The sequence below is a fragment of the Canis lupus genome, chromosome 2 (assembly GCF_003254725.2).
Source record: "Canis lupus dingo isolate Sandy chromosome 2, ASM325472v2, whole genome shotgun sequence".
NCBI classification, from domain to species: domain Eukaryota; kingdom Metazoa; phylum Chordata; class Mammalia; order Carnivora; family Canidae; genus Canis; species Canis lupus.
This window is the reverse complement of record NC_064244.1, coordinates 68935886-68941101: the sequence shown is the minus strand read 5'-3', so window position 1 is coordinate 68941101 and position 5216 is coordinate 68935886. Positions and strand designations below refer to the sequence as shown.

The following is a 5216-nucleotide window of genomic DNA, read 5'->3' as shown; positions in this document are numbered from 1 at the left end:
GGACCCTGAAGCTCAGCAGGGGGACGGGACTCGCCCTGACCACACGCCCCACTGGGGCAGAGCTGGCACCAGCAGCTGAGGGATCCCCTGCCCACTGCACCCCCCTAAGGGGGCAGCCCCACTCCCAGCTGGCCACGGTAAGTTCCCACCTCTGAGCGCTCCCGGGCGCCCAGGCCTGCACTAGCTCTGCGAGCCTTTGCTCATGGGGTCTCCACTGACCCTCCAGGAGGACGGTGCACTTGTGCACCATCACCAGGTGACACGTGGAGACGACGGGATGCAGGAGGCTGGATGTGCGTGGCAGGTAGACGCGGGGTCTTCCGCATAGAAGGGTTGGTGGAGATGAATCTCTCTACCCACCTCAGGGCTTCACGGGCGGGGCCGGGAGTTCAGGTACTTCACAGACCTCATCCCCTCCCCCCTCACATCGGTCTCCAGAGGGGAGGGTTGCCCTCACCATTGTGCAGATGAGGGAACTGAGGTTCACGACGCCCGTGTGACGTGCCTGAGGTTACCCAGCAGGTTACGTACATGTCTAAGCTGCTGGGGTGCATGCCTCAGACCAGGCTCTCTGCCAAGTGTGACTCAGTCCACACAACCACCTCATGAGGGAGGGACTGCCATGATGCCCATTTTACAGATGAGCAAACACCTGCACAGGGACATTAAGTGACTTGCCCAAGGTCACAGACCTGTGTCACAGGTCACAATGGCTCTGCCATTGGCACCCTGTCCACCACCAAAGGCGAGGGACTGAGGAGAGACGCCGAGGCCAGAGCTGGATGGGCTGCGGTGGGCACCCCCTTCAGGCCCAGCCAAGACCTTGGAGGAGGGCCGGGGGCAGGGGAAGCCTGCGCAGAGCTGGTCGTCAGGCACCCCCAGGGTGGGGACCGAGCCTGAACATGCCGACAAAGGCATTACAGACACCAGGGCCACAGTCAAGGGGGCCGATCTCCCCCTGCCCATCCCAGAGCAGGAATCAGACTCCTGGGGCGAGGCTCAGGAATCTGCATTTCCGAGCACCTCACTGGGGATTCTGATGCACAGCGTCGGGAGGGAGTGGGGAGGTCTGCTGCCCCAGCAAGCTCCAGCAGAGCTTGGGATGGAAACCACAGGCTCACAGCAGGTGCTCAGAGGCCCAGGAAGCTGCCTGTGCCCCCTCCCTGTCCAGCTGAGGCCGAGCCCCTCTCCCGTTCTGAGATCATCGCAGCCTCATTCCCAGCTCATTCCATTCATCTCAGACAATAATTAGAAGGTTCAGCTCCTTTGCTAACCTCTCCAGCAAAGAAGTAGCAGTGGGGGCCAGGGATGAGCCCCAGAGCACAGGGACCCCATCCCAGGCCGGGGGCCACACTGTGTGCTGAGGTGGGTGGCGTCTCTGTCTCTCTGGGGCTCAGTTTCATTACCTGCAAGGGGTTGGGGAAATCTTTAAGGGGAAATCTTTAAGGGAGAGCATTGGAAGGGCCCCTGATGGCCCCTGGCACACAGTAGGTGCTTCATCTGCACCAGCTCCCTTCCCCCAACTCAAGGGGACTGTGGGGATATCCATGCTCTGTCTAGGGAACAGTGACAAATGGTGAGCAGGGTAGGGTTGTTTGAGCAGTGGGGAGGGAGTGTGCTGCCCATATACATGCTGTGCACCTCTGTTGGGTTTGGGATCTGAGGGCCAGGCCGAGAGGAAAGGGCTGCTGGGGACAGGTAGTGACGTAGGGAAGTGAGTCAAGGGCGAGCTCAGAGGAGCCCGGGGCTTGTGTGACCCTGGGGACCCTCAGCATGACACATTCATGACTGTTTTAATATGAAATAAAGGGGATTTTTTTCCTGACCTTAGGGTAAAGGGGACACCCTAGAAGACATCTGGGTCCCGAGCTCTGATCGCTGGCCTCACCGGGAAAGGCAGAGCAGTGAGCCACGGAGCAAGGCGGGGGGGCCCTCTTCCCAGAGTATCGCCTCTACTCCAAGACCTGGGGAAAGGCCCCTTATTTTATATCAAACACACCTTGGATGTGTCAGGACAAAATGTGTGGAATTTTGAAATAGAACTAAATGGGGAAGATCAAAGAACAAAAATGCCAGTGGCTGGGTGCTTCAGCCTCCGCCAGCAGACACCGTGGGGACACAGAAGCCCTCCCTCCACAGGAGGGGTGCCCCAGGGGAATCACTGGGAATCCCGGCTTTTCAGGTAATGGAGTGTGCAGGGGGGCAGGGGAAGAGCAGGGCCCTGATTGGCTCTCATGGGGCTTTTTGAAAACTGTCCCTGCACAGGGACTAGAGGTGGGGACACCAGAGCCCTGAGGGGAAGCTGTAATGACACAGGTGAGGGAGGAGCAGGGCCTGGGAGCAGGGGGAGGCAGAGGGGCCAGAGAAGAGGGGAGGGAAAGGTATCCTGCAGAACGGGCCCCTACCTGAGGGCTGGGGAGGGAGGAGCCCAGGCTGCCCAGGAGTTCAGCCCTGAGGGTCAGCTGTGGGCAGGGGCAGCCAGGTTCAGAATCACAAGAAGAGGGACGCCTGGGTGACTTAGTGGTTGAGCATCTGCCTTCAGCTCAGGTCATGATCCTGGGGTCCTGGGATCGAGTCCCGCATCAGGCTCCCCGCAGGAAGCCTGCTTCTCCCTCTCCTATGTCTCTGCCTCTCTCTCTCTCTCTCTGTGTGTGTGTGTGTGTGTGTGTGTGTGTGTGTGTCTTGTGAATAAATAAATAAAATCTTTAAAAAAATCACAGGAAGAAGACAAGTGCTTATTCTGCAGAGAGGGGACAATGGGGGGGGTGCTGGGGGGGGACAGGCCCAAGTTGCTGTGAGCCACCAATCCTTTCTTCAGCTAGGACGGATGGTACTGAGAAATAGAAGGGCGGACACTCCCCAGGCCGTTCTAGGAGGCCAGTATCCACCTGAACCAGAAGCAGGCAGACAGTTAAACTACAGTCCGACCCCACAGTCAGCTCTTGTCACCTCCCTCCGCCCTCCAACGAATGGTCACATGCACTGTTTATACGTGTGACAGTCATTTGCTCATGGTTGACATTGACATTTCTTCCAGAATGATCGGCTGACACTAAGTTTTGCCTTTGACTTGTTGTTACCATAATTATTATAATCCCCGCTCGTCAGTGAACCCCTGACCCAACTCTCCACTGTAATCGCTGTTAGATACAAATAATTCGAAATAATTCGTGCCCTCGTTAACGCGGTAACAAGTAGGCTAAGTGTAACCAGTTAGAACTCTGTGTCTGGGCGTCTCTACTTCCGCAACCCCACGCACCAGCCCCTTGGTCCTCCTGCCCCCACAGCCCGGGCCGCAGGGTGGGCTCTGTGGAGGTGCACCTGCCGCGCTGGCTGCTGCGTCCTGGGAACTTACCCTGGGCCAGGCGTGGTGCTTGGCGCCCTGCGAGCATCACCGTCGAGAGAATGCTCATTGAGACCCAGGGTTAGGACGGGCGAGGGATTTGACCAGCATCCTGCAGATACTGAGTCATGAGCCAGCTCTTGGCCACCGGTCTTCCTGACTCCAGAGCTCACCTTTTTCACCAACATCTGGAGCCAGAGGTCCTCCTCCCTCTCCGGGCCTTCAGTGCTCCTCCCCAGCTCTTGGCTCCATGGCCCAGCTCCACCAAGGGCCCTCGGACAGGCAGGCTGAGATCTGATCTGCTGGGACCGTGAAAGGAATCTGGCTTCAGGGACACCCTGACCTTATGGGGAGAGGGTCTAGGGCCTCCAAGATCACAGTGCCGCCCTGGTTTGGGAACCAGCTGCCCCAGGGGATGACACTCTGGTTTTCCCTTCACTTTTAGCAGCTCAGATGAGCACGTAGGGCAACCCTGAGCATCACCTTGCTGCAGAGGTTGAGCGACGATAATGCTGTTTTGGGGTAGCTTTCACACAGTTGCACCAAGGAGCATCTTTGGGCCTCATGGGACCCTCACGGCAACCTGAGAAATAGAGCATTAGGCCCCTTGAATGGGGAAACTGGCTCAGAGTGATTTTTTTGAAGCTAAAGGACTCTAGAGATCCTCTGTCTTCTCATTTACAGATAAAGAAGCTGAAACCCAGAGAGCAGTGACCAGCGAGTGTGTGAGAGAACCAGCACCACATCCCAGGGCCCCCTGTTCCCAAGCTGCTGCCCACACACAGCGGCAGGTGCGACCTGTGAGTCAGGCTGGGAGGGCAGTGATTTTTTTTGTCTGGTTTTGTTTTTGGCTTCGCACAGTTCCCAGCCTGCATGCTCTTCCGAGAAGTTGGAGGGGTGGGAGCAGGTCTGTCTGGATTCGAATCCAGCTCTGCCACTGCCTCAGGGTGTGTGACTTTGGGCAGCAACACCCCCCACCACCACCTTTGCCTCCATGGGCCTCGGTTTTCTTGTCCATAAAGCCTCTCATGGGACCAGGTAGCTGGGTCTGTGTCGTCGCTGGCATTCTGGATGTGCCCTGAGCATCCCGTTCCCCCGGGGCTTTCAAAGCTGGACCTGGTCAGCACAACTGCCTGGCTTGACAGCAACAGCTTCACTTCCCCAGCCATGATTTTAATTCCTCCTGCTGGAAACTTGGCTCCGTGCACTTGGGCTGAATAAGTTGATTTGTAGACATTATCATTTCCTGGGGCTGCTCGCATCAGAAGCAGCAGGTAGGTGCTCCGTGTGCTTCTGAATGAGCCCCGGAGTCCAGCTGGGCAAATCTATCCCTCCAAAGCGACATCTGCTGGAAGGTGGCATTGAATTATGTCACATCATAAAAGCATTTCATTAGGTTCCAGTAAACTTTATTTAACTGGAGGCCAGATCTCCCCTCGAAAGGCCTACTTCCCCGTCTGGGAACTTTTCCTGGCAGGAAGGTGGAGGGGGGAGCCCCCTGTGTTATAGAGGACAGAATGGGTGATGACGGCAGAGTGAGGGGCCTCGGAGCCAGGGCTGGGGACAGGGATCGGCCCCCTGATGGAAGAGAAGAGGCTGGCTGAGAAGGCCACACCGATGGGATGAGTAGCCTGTCATCTAGTGTAGGCACCCTGGAGATTGCTTGTGACGGGTAGGCACCTATCCACTTTCTCACACAGTCACTCAACAAACACTGGCTGGCCAGGGATGGGCTGAGGAATGTGCCAGGTGTAGTGTCCTCCCCCTACTTAGGCTCTCTCTTTCTCTCTCTCTAAAATCAATCAATCAATCAATCAATCAATCTCTTTAAAAGGGGAGGAATAAAGGAAAAAAGTGGCACCTGGGTGGCTCA

The 5216-nt window shown here is 56.9% G+C and overlaps 1 long non-coding RNA gene across 1 annotated transcript; it reads left to right on the top strand.

The window, feature by feature from the left end:
- Positions 1 to 771: 771 nt before the first annotated feature.
- Positions 772 to 4375, top strand: LOC112660601 (uncharacterized). The gene is made up of 3 exons (XR_003137095.2): positions 772 to 1365; positions 1832 to 2182; positions 4028 to 4375. It is a non-coding gene; the product is annotated as an uncharacterized LOC112660601 (long non-coding RNA).
- The last annotated feature ends 841 nt before the right edge of the window (positions 4376 to 5216 follow it).